General features: G+C 36.2%; 1 long non-coding RNA gene across 1 annotated transcript; it reads right to left on the bottom strand.

Moving 5' to 3' along the window:
- Positions 1-3,426: 3,426 nt before the first annotated feature.
- LOC134171148 (uncharacterized) lies at positions 3,427-9,735 on the bottom strand. Its single transcript, XR_009967509.1, has 2 exons — positions 9,119-9,735; positions 3,427-4,301 (listed from the first exon to the last, which is right to left on the bottom strand). It is a non-coding gene; the product is annotated as an uncharacterized LOC134171148 (long non-coding RNA).
- Between the last annotated feature and the right edge of the window lie 668 nt (positions 9,736-10,403).

Genomic DNA, 10,403 nt, shown 5'->3' with positions numbered 1-10,403 from the left:
ACATCTGCAGTATAATTAAGATACAGCAAAAAGCTAGTAAATTACAATGGGTTCTTTTTATAAACTATGGACTTTTCTCAAGCGCTGCATAATTAACTAACTCCTACTCATATGCTGTAGGGTTTTTTTCCCATACTCTGTGTATGGGAAGGAAACCATCTGTATTTTTCAAAAGCTGTCTAATTCATATCTCTACTGACACTACTTACAGCATCATAAAGAGGCTTGCTACAGTGACAACCTTTACTCTTCATGTAGCGAGTGTACACAGCCAAATCCTGCTCATCATAAAATGAGCCTAACACCTTCAGAAATATTCACATCACTGAGGTGAGAAGAATTCATGTTTGTCTGCAGGTAGATACAAATTATTGTTCTTGTCATGAAATATCCATACATCTACAATAAACCTATTTTATGGAGGAATACTTCTGCTTCACTGTTTTCGCAACCAAAAGGTTGTTTACTATTCCATTAACTCCAGGTCCAAGAACATTAAAGAGCTACACCTCAGACACATTTCTAATGGGCTGGTATTTATTGACAATAACTAAGGCCAGTGTTTTGTCGCAGTAAATTATACATGAAACAGTCTAGCCACGAGAGGAAAAAAAAGGTAACTGTCACAAATTGCTAATAAAACTGCCAGAGCTCACAGCCTGCATTTTAATCAAAACATACTTTGTTTCATAATAAAAATTGATTAAAAATGTTTAACTAAATTTTAAAAGAAAATTAAAACTGCTGCTATAAATGACTTCTGGCACACAGATGGGAAATAGGAACAGCTTTTCTGCTTCACCTTTGCCAGGGAAAACCATGTTTTAAACTAACAGTGTTCAGCAACCTGTTATCTAACTTGAAGGAAACAGCAGTTGAGAGCTACCAAGTAAGTATTATACCCTAAATAAGGTTTTCCAACAAAAGTAAATAAGGCACAGAATTATTGACATATTACTTTTATGCAAGTATGCATATGATGTCTCTGCTATTCAAGAAGGTCAGTTTTCAAACATCCACAAATCCATTGTATATGTTTTAAATTATTTCTGAAGAGAGGGAGCACACGCACTCAAAAACTATTCTACCACCATTCCAGGCATAAACTTTTTTAGAAAAGGTATGCTTGCTATTTTGAAGCAGAAACCACTAGAATCCACTGAAATTCACACCCTTTTACTCTCCTGAAATCTTGAATTTAGCCCTTACATTCAACCTTGGTTTTGCAGTCAGGTCCAACAGGATCCCATCCTTCAGCATGTGAAACAAGAAAGCATACTGTTGCAGAACAAACCAAAATTACAAACCTTGCAATATATTGCCACACACTTGGCTGGAAAAACACATCCTGATTCTTGATGCTTGTGGAAGTTAGTCTGTGGCTTGTACTACCATGCTTAAACTGGCATAGCTATAAAATGTTACTAGAAATGAAATTAAGTTCTTCTGTTTTCTTGAGGCCGCATGTATAGTTTGTGGAGCCTCTATTCACTAGACTTCACCATTAAGGCAGAAGAGTTGTTACTCCACAACTTTCAAAACATTACAATGCTATATTCTGCCAAGAATAAAATGCTAAGGAGACAAGAATAATACACTAGTATTGAAAGCTGTATTCCTTGTACTCCCTTAACATAATGCATAAAGGCTAGTTTAGCTCACATGCCAGCTATATGGGACAATTATACACAGGTCCTTGCAGAACTTGTGAAAAGAGGAAATAGGGAATTTTCAGCACATAACTACCATGTTCTAGTAGGAATTGCCAAACATGGGTGTCTTCACTCCAAGGTAATGCAAGACTTGCAATCTGCCAACCTGCACCGTGTTCCTTCCATTCCACTTCAGCATGTTTTGTGCTACTTATTTACACTGATATTTTCTGCTGATACTGCTTTTGTCTATCTCAGTTGCAAAAGAGGCAGAAATGTCTCAGACAATGTACATGACAAACAATCCTTTTTATTTTTAATTTATACACTAAGAATTATATTGACCTTGAAACTTCAAGAAAGGTGTGGGAACTCCTTGCCAACTTAAAGCCTGAGTCAGGGAAGAATTCTCATCATGTTTCTGAACAATGATATTCAGGGTCAAGTTATTTAGACTTTGCTCAAACATTAATCTTCAGATGTTCCTATACATTTGTAATTACATATATGTACTAACTGACCATACAGAAATATCCTATTTGTAAGGGTAAAATTTTGCTGTAGAGATGTGGTCCCCAAATGGTCTGTGGTAACCAGATGTTTTAAATTTAAAACCTGGGTTATCCTTAGAGTTTCTTAAGAAAAACAGAGTTTACTTTTTTTTTTTTACTTACTTTATGTTCTACTTACATAGAATGGTTTGGGTTAGAAGGGACCTTAAAGATCATCTAGTTCCAGCCCCCTCTTGCTTTTCCTCCTCAGACCAAAAGATCTATACTTCAATAGCAGAAGCTTATATAAAGATATTAGGGGAAAAAAAAGGAAATAAATAAAGTTTGTTTCTATAGAGCATGTGCTCAGTCTCGAACTGTAAAGCAAGATCTTACTGTAGGTCTGCCAGGCAACTTGGAAAATGAGGGAGGAAGCTGACAGCTCCATTTTTCATAAATTGACCTCGATTCTTATGATGCTGTAAGAGATGGGAAGTCTTACCCTACTTTTCCCTATGCAGTCAATTGAAAAGTTCCTGAAAAGATGCATAAATGAGTGTGCAAATCCCTTTGCCACTGAAAGAAACCACTGGTCAGTCATGCTATGAAGGAGTAATAAAACTTTTGGCCAAGAAAAGACTGCTGCAGCTAATTAAGCAAACAGCTATATTTCCCAAAATTAAGTTTGCAGTTACGTCATACCTACATTTTCAATGAAAAAGCTTGCTTGCCTCATGCTGTCTATGGTGACTCAGATACTCAGGGTTATCTTCTGAAGTCTTTTTAGAGCCATTTTCCTGTTGGAGTCAATGAAAATATAGTTCACTGAGAATTCAGCAAAGACAGTAAGACAGAATCTGATCATGAAATATAAATATTATTCACTTTAGAGGAAATTATTTTGACTTGCTTTGGTTTAGTTTGTAGTTTGGTTTGTTTTTTTTTTAATAACTTCCACTGTGAATTTCTAGTGTGTGTATATAAATATATATTTATGTGTATATGTACACGTGTGTGTTTATAGGCATGCATCCTTCCCATATTTGCCTGTGTATTTTGATTTAATTGAAAGGAGTGGAGAAAAATAAAAATGTCTTAAATTATCACTGAAGGAGTTTTATCACTTTTAAATTCTGTTGTTACGTAGAATCATCAATATGATACCTCGCGAATGAATGAATGATTCATATGACCAAGGGGACAATGTTTTGTTTTATCCTGCTTATAACAAGGATTGTGAGCAACATAAAATAGAAAAGAAACATTTCAATAGAGATTGGGAATTTGTTTCAAGGGGATTGCCGTGTATTCATACCCTTAGACAGGCTTTAGAACAACTCATATTTACAGTTGCCTTTGCAGATGACAGTGCAAATATTTGAGTTATTATTGTCACTCTCCTGATTAAACTGACAATTAGTTTTCTAACAAGCCATTAAACATTTATCAGCCAACAGAAATTCAAGTTATTATGCGCAGCAGTTTATCTTCCACTGGATGGGTTGAAACAATATTTTTTAATTTGTAATTAATATTTTACAGTACTTGAAAAAGTTAAATAAATAAAAACATGCAACAAAACCTCATGAGGGGTTATAGATTCTCTTTAAGAGAAATTAAGAACAGATTATTATAGAAAGCTTTCAATCTCATCTATGTAGTTAACCAAACTGACTTTTCTGTGTTTCAATTAGTCTTCCTAGACAAACAAGTACTAAGCTTGTGCCTGTACTGACACTCAGTTGAAATAAACAAATTTAAAGTCCCAAGTGTGTGGGTAGGTAATTGTTCATCAGTGTCATGAACAAACTATTTCATACAGGATGACTGACTCAAAAATACTGAATCCCCATCTAGTGAAACCTAATGAGCAATGGAGAGTTTTAAAGCTAATGAAGCAAGTCCCTTTTCGGCAGATGTTACTTGACAGCTGCATCTTAGGGTCCTAGCAGCACTAGTGTTGCCTCATATTAATATATTCTTAAAGATTCCATGATGAAGCTTGTGGAAAACAGAGGATCCTTTTCAATAGGCTGAATATTATGTTGCTTCTCTTATATCTAATCTACTTAGTAAGTTTTGATTTCAGAAGACTGTTCAAAGTTAATTCAGTTGTGCTATAGCTTATGCTTTAGCCCATATGATGAAGGTTGAATTTCTGCATTGAAAAAAAACCAAACCAAACCAAACCAACCAAACAAAAAAAACAAATAAAATCATGTCCAGGTGTTTGGGTTTATGATTTTTTTTTTTTTTCTCCTAAGGCAATAGGGAAGAAATGTGGGGTTTAGGTCACAGTTTATCACATGCATCTTGTGGCATACATATCCTGTATGGGGTCTCAAGTGAGCCTCACAAAGTTATGTTCTGTTTCGCAGCTCTTCACTTTCCCAGGGGAAAAATTCCTGATGCTGCTACCTGAATTACACATGTGCCCCCAACATAGGCTGCTCTTAAACATCAGGTGCATCATCGCACACGCCAGCTCTCAGAACAGTGGAGTAAGAGCAGCTGCTGGACTGAGAAGCCATCTGACACTACAAACAGGAAAAGCAGAGGTGTTTCTTCTGGCCACTAGCTCCACCATCAAACTGTCCTGTTGCCCATAGAAAGAGCCTACTCCACAATATCAGGCCCAGGATATCACCACTAATCTTTTCATCATTAAATAAGATGCCAACAATTCAGAATTACTTTCTCGTCTTTGAGAAAATCAGATGTTGACAATTTGTGTTTTCTAGGCCTAATTATTGCAGCACACTTAAGGATAAGAGAATCCACACACATATTACAGCAAATATTCAAAGCAGTCAACATGAATACTTTTGTTTGTTATATACTGAACATCAAATGAATACTAAGTTCCTAGCATGATCCTCTAAACTCTTAAGAGGGCTAAAGTGGGATCTAAGGAAGAAGCAGTCTAGGCTGTAAGCCCTTTCATGAAAATTGTGAACTTTGGTAGCAATGACAAAACCAACGGAAAGTAAATACTGTCAGAGGACAGGGACTTTCAGCAGCTGTAGAATTTCCTTTTAAAAAAGCAGAAATTTGCATTTACTCATTTTAAGTGTAATGTGAAGCTCATTCTACAGCAGTTTAATGCCCAACGCAAAACATAAATAATTCCTGATGAGAGCAACCACCCTAATGTTTCCAGATCCCCCTCTCTCACATTCAAATTTCTTTCCCTTGTAATGGAACTTACCAGCTGTCTTTATATGTTATGGCCAAAGGAGTTTTTTCCAAGAAGATGCATTTATTTTTGCTTTAGGAACTTTATGGAATTCTTCCTTCTATCAATCAGCATTTACAACTCTGTTCTACTCTTTCTGCGTACCAGGAGTAGTTCTTCAAGAACCCTGTTTTTTGTGTCCATTTACACAGCATCCTATGGACTTGCAGCTATCTCTATCTCTAAGAAATCTGAAAATTGTTTTACAGATTTTCTAAAGGAGATTATTTATCATTTTTTGCTTTTAAAAAGAGCAGTTTTGTGCTTCTCTGTACTCCAGGAAGCACAGAATTATCAAAATAAATGTTAGTTTTGCAATCATCAGCAGTGGTGAGATACTAAGAAATGGAATTGCTAAACCAAAGATTCTCATCAAGCTATTCTGCATAAATACATATTACAATGAAACATTTCCTTAACCTTTTTTTAGGCACTTAAATTTATGAAAGTACCTGAACAACTACAAATTTCTATAATTAAATTAAAGGTTTACATAGTTAAATAGCAAATAATAGGTTGGAACATATTCAATTAGATATATACATGAAGAAAAAAGATATTAAGTTAACAGAATTTCTTTTGTGCAGTTTAGTATATTTTTATTTCAATAAAAATCAGAAAGTTAAAAAATACACATGGAATTTTCAGGTAGGTAACGATTATGCTAGGGCTAATTAGTTATTATATTCTCTGTAGAAAACTCCCCATTGTTTTTTAGATATTGACTCATATACACATCAAAATTATTTTTATAATTCCTCAATCAACAGCCAACAAAGCAGGTAGCAGAGAGAGGGCCAGGGCACCCTCACTCTTTTCCAACCTAGATCATGTGCGGGAGCAGAAACTTCAGACACAGCCACAGAAACAGCACTCAGGAGCTCTGGCAGAGCCCAAGAGACACAAAAAGAGTAAATAAAGCATTTACCAACACCTAATGGTCCAGTTTTCCAAGAGGACAATTCATTCATCACCTAATGGTGTGCAAATGTCCAGAGACATCTCACTCTGCACCACCAAGCAGCTTTAGGTATGAGTCCTTCCTAAGCCCTCTCGCTAGTCTGAGCACAGCTGTTACCAAGGCAAAACACCTTTCACTGCCTTTGCTCAGACAAGAACAGGACTTGTTAATACAGTCTTAAATCCCTTGTTCATGCAAATCTAAAAAAATCTATTGTGCCAGAGTACTGAAGTTCCAAGCCAGTAGTACCACACAAGAAAGAAAAAGCCCTCCATAAGATGAATGCCTCCTTAGCCAGTAAGAGACAGAATAAAAACTTTTCTAGATTTTATATCTGCAAATATCTCCTTTAGACCAAAGGGAGAAAAAAGACATTTCTAATGCATGAACTCCCTTTATTTTTTTTTTAACTATGTGCAAGATGAAAGGGTGGCTCAGTTGAAAAAGAGCTGATGCTTTATTGCATTTCTTTTCTGATAACATCATTTACTCAGACAACTGTTTGCCTGTTCATCTATCAAGGGAATTCCAATGAGAACATTCAGTTCCTTTATTTTATTCCAGTACCTTCATAACGATACATATGAATCATAGCACAAATTACACTGCTGTGCTGCAACTCTGAGTCCTTTTTTTCACTTTCTTTTCATGCCGAATCTACGAGGAAGTCTCACAAATTAATAACTACCAGAGACTTGCTTTGTTTCTTTCTTTGATTTTTCAGACTTCAACTTTCTACACCTGCTTTTGAAGTGTTTTATGAGAAGTATTGCTCTATAACATTAAAAGTCAACACACACAAGTTATCTCTGACTCAGGGTCTATTAATTCAGTGCAAAAATTTCTCACAGTATGAACGTATTTGAGGCCCACTCATTACTCATTGTAACAATTATGAGTTCTACAAGACAGCATAATCATGAACTCAAAATAACTCACAGGTTTTGTAGTCCATTAAAATGTTCTTGCTGATCTCCATCTGTTCTAAAGATAATGAATATGCTTTACTTACAAGAGCTCTGCTTTATCAGCTTTTTTTTTTTTATTCTTTATCAGATTGGATTTCTTGAGAGGCATGGTTTGGGTTTCTTTTTTGTTTTGTTCCATAAAGGAAAGAGGAGAGGAATGGCTCCTGGCCCAAACTTATCTGTTGTTTGCTTTCTTTTCCCCAAGCCAAACATCTGATCAGTAAAAAATAAACTAAAAACCACCCCAAGAGGCTGTGTTGGCACCCTCAATGCCACAACTACTGTGGTGATAGCTTAAAGCAGCTGCAGATGACAGCCCCTAACCTCACAGATTCATTGGCTGCAGCCATTGCTGCAAAACAAAACAGGCTCAGGTGCTCCAGGCCAGCTGGATTTATCAGAACAGGTGGAGCACTGAGCCAGTGCAGTTACTACAATCCCCAAATTGCTGGTGAATGGACACATACTGGTACATAGGCCAGGCTGAACAAGCCCAGCTAGACCTGCATTGGCTCCATGCAGAGTGACTTGAATATGTCTGCATCACTCTGCCCAGTGCCTGTGGGATGTGGCGTTGCCCAGAGTTGGAGAGATGTCTGTATCTCCATCAGTACTGGTGCATCCTGAAGATGCACCAGTGCTGCCTCTGCTCTACAGGGCTCTCCTGTAGAGCACGTTTGTCTCATGGGTTTGCCCTCCTGACAGTGGGAAAAAGGACACGACAAATATGGCACTCCTGCAGAGATATCCACAGGTTCTGCATTCTTCACGACCTCTACACAGCTATCATGTATTTTAAGATGTTCTTTGGGAGATGATCTGAGACAGATGACAAACTTGAACTATTATACATCAAAGAGAAGAATATATTCCATAGGCACAAGCAGTTCCAAAAAAAAACCCTATCTTATTAGCTGTTCTTTCTCTTTTATGCCAGCAATGCATAAACAGACCTACTCAGCTCCCTTCCCATGATTAGTAAAAGGTATACCTAAACCAAAAAGTGTGTTACAAACCGGAATTTTAAAGGGCTTCAAAGAAGGCACATAGCATTGTTCCTGTCTCACTGTTACCTAAATTAAGATAAAATAGGTTGTTTAGCACTGTAGAAAAGATGAGTGGCAGAGAAAGCTCTTTTTTTCTGATGCAGAATGAAATCCTCTATCCACTGAACCATGCCATATGCATCAGGTTGCTTTATTTCAGATGCGCTTGACCACTCAACTGTTTTTGGTTTGTCATTTCCTTAGAAGGCAGTGAGAAACAGAAATGAAGGGAAGAAAACAAGCAATCGAGGAATAAAGCAGGCAGTAGCAATATAAAAATCAGGGTGAGCAGCGCTCTGAGAAGAAAGGTTAAGCAAGAAAAGACAACAGATAATACCTGATGGATGTAAAGGAAACAGTTTAGCTGCAACAGCTCTAGCTATACATAGAATACATTAACCTGGCCAAAGCTCAGGGCTTATGCCATTAACTTGCTTTCAGATCCTGACAGAACAATTTATTCCTGAGAGATTGAGAAAAAAATTCCATATCACCTAATATCCCAGTGTTGTTAACAAAGGCCATCCACCTGTGCTGTCCTGATAAAAAGCACCAGCATTTCTTTTCATCTCAACACTTCTGTGTCAATGCAGAAGGATTACAAGCAAGTGTTCTTGGGCTCCTGGAAGCACTCATTCAAGCATGTAGAAGTTTATCTTTAGAGAAAAGGCCTCTGCTTTTCCTGCCTGAATAGACGAATTTGGTAATTATCTGTGAAGGTAACAGGAATACATGATCAGCTCTAAATTTGCCAAGTATTCTCACCCTGGTGACTGCCTAGATTTAGTCCAAGATTCAGAGGTATCTTAATCATTCAAGTAGCACCTGATTTAATATCCTGATTCATTACCTGAAACAAGGAGAAGAAAGCAGTTTTTAAGAAACACAACTCACAGGCAGTAGCAGTAAATGATAGTCTCAGTAGATTTTTTTTCTGTGCCCAGGTCTCATAATTTATTGTCTAGAAAGGACTAAGGAGCCTTTTGAAAAACAGGTAAGTCAAAAGGGACACTGCAGAGGCTGAACATTTTGGTGATCACTGAACAAAACAAACAAACCAACCAACAAAACATACAAACAAAACTAACCAAAAGAAATAGAAGATTCTATACCACACAAGTTTGCTCCAACTCTTAATACATATTAAAAAGTTTTGCCCAAGTGAGATTGAAACACACTGATCATCTTAATGTACTGGGTCTGTTAGCTTGGGTTCACTTGAGAGGTTTTGTCTTTGCAAAACATTTGAAAATATTTTAAGTTTGGCCCAGTTTAGAGCATATATAAAAATTTTAGTTTTCTATTAAGACTCCTTATCTTAGATCAACAGACACTTTTTTTAAAGTAAAAAGCCCAAAACACAGGTGGTTAAGTAGAATTTGAAGGACATATCCACAGAAAAGAAAGAGAAATGTACCATTAATTTCTTAATAGGGCTTGTATACTTTACCAGCTTATGTTCAAATTACTTTGCATTGTAGTTATTTTCAAGTAAAGATAAAACAAAAATAATTTTGACCAGGGTTTTGGTGCATTATGAATAGAACTTTTGATATAATAGGAAATATTACACTTACTATGGGCCAAATACGCAAGAGATACAGCTGCACTGGCTTCATTTAAATTCACAGAACACACAGTTGAAGTCTTACCTTGTGGTCTACCTGCTTTAAGGCTCATAGTAGCTACTATATCATTCATTTGTCCCAGCAATATCAAGGTACCAATCATTATTATTATTATTATATTATTTTCTTATATTCACTTATATTATTATATATTATTATATTATTATATTATTTTCTTATATTCACTATTATGTAACCACATTAACTCATGAAACATTTATAATTTCTTTACTGATTATAAATGAAAACATGATTCAGGTATATCCTTTATATAGACATATCCTAATTTCAAGAATTAGAAAAACAGTAAATTCACCCAGTATTTGTCAACAGCCAGATAACTTAAATCATAAAATTTAATCTAATTCTTGGATGCTTAAGGTTAGCAAGTCACTAGTAAGGCAGAATTGGAAACCAGAACT

Source organism: Pezoporus occidentalis, unplaced genomic scaffold (genome assembly GCF_034315485.1).
Source record: "Pezoporus occidentalis ecotype Australia unplaced genomic scaffold, CSIRO_AGI_Poc_V1 ctg4, whole genome shotgun sequence".
Classification (NCBI taxonomy): Eukaryota; Metazoa; Chordata; class Aves; order Psittaciformes; family Psittacidae; genus Pezoporus; species Pezoporus occidentalis.
Note: the sequence above shows the minus strand (reverse complement) of the source record. Positions and strands in the feature narration are given on the sequence as shown.